Genomic DNA, 1,025 nt, shown 5'->3' with positions numbered 1-1,025 from the left:
CTATAGGAATTTGAAAAATATTGCAACACCATCAAAGTCAATGGGGTTTCTCAAGAATTCATCCGCCTCAAGTTGTTCCCTTTCTCTCTAATAGGAAGATCTTTGGAGTGGCTAGACAAAAAGGTGAAGCCCAACTCCTTGAGAACTTGGGACGATGTCACAAAGGCTTTCTTGTTCCGCTTTTACCCCCAAAAGAAGACGGCGGAGGCAAGAGCCTTGATTCAAGGGTTCAAGCAAAGGCCAAGTGAAAGCCTTTACGAAGCATGGGAGAGATTCAAAGAGTATCAAAGGGAGTGCCCTCACCACGGAATCCCCACATACCAAGTGATCCAAATCTTCTATGGCGGTTTAAGTCCCCAAGGTAAGTCATGCCTTGATGGAGGGGCCGGGGGCCCTATCATGAACAAAACCGAAGAAGAAGTTGTGGACATCATTGAGGACGTGGTGACATACTATAGGGATTGGCAAGATGGGGAGAGGGACTCTTCAAGCAAGCAATCTTCATTATACTCGGTGGACCATCTAAATGCAATCAACAACCTTTCCTCCCAAATGACAAACTTAGGAAAGGAGGTCACCGCAATCAAAGCTAAGCTGGAGAGCACTTCTTCCTCTTCTCAAGCCTCGAATCTTCCCTCCCAATTTAAGGGGAGAGGTACTCCTTCTAACTCTCAACCCCCTCCCTCTTCACATAATATGCCTATGGGTTGCTTGTTTTGTGATGCATATGGATCGTATGATCATGACTCTAGTACTTGTCCTAATTAATGTGTTGATGAGTTTGATAACCATGAGAGTGAACATGTGAATTATGTGTCGAATAATAATGGTCAACGGTTTGATAATCAAAGAGGTCAATGGAATAGGAACTACCAAGGCCAAGGCAATTTTGACAACTATAACCAAGGTAGTGGTAGCTATAATAATCAAGGTTATAGTGGCCAAAATCAAAGCCAAAATTATGGTAATCAAGGCCAAAGTTATGGTAACCAAAACCAAGGTTATGGAAATCATAACCAAGGTAG

At 43.2% G+C, this 1,025-nt stretch overlaps 1 pseudogene; it reads right to left on the bottom strand.

The window, feature by feature from the left end:
* Window positions 1-212: 212 nt before the first annotated feature.
* LOC145609814 (small nucleolar RNA R71) lies at window positions 213-311 on the bottom strand (annotated as a pseudogene).
* Window positions 312-1,025: the final 714 nt, after the last annotated feature.

Source organism: Chenopodium album, chromosome 23, assembly GCF_948465745.1.
Source record: "Chenopodium album chromosome 23, dcCheAlbu1.1, whole genome shotgun sequence".
In the NCBI taxonomy this organism is placed as follows: Eukaryota; Viridiplantae; Streptophyta; class Magnoliopsida; order Caryophyllales; family Amaranthaceae; genus Chenopodium; species Chenopodium album.
Note: the sequence above shows the minus strand (reverse complement) of the source record. Positions and strands in the feature narration are given on the sequence as shown.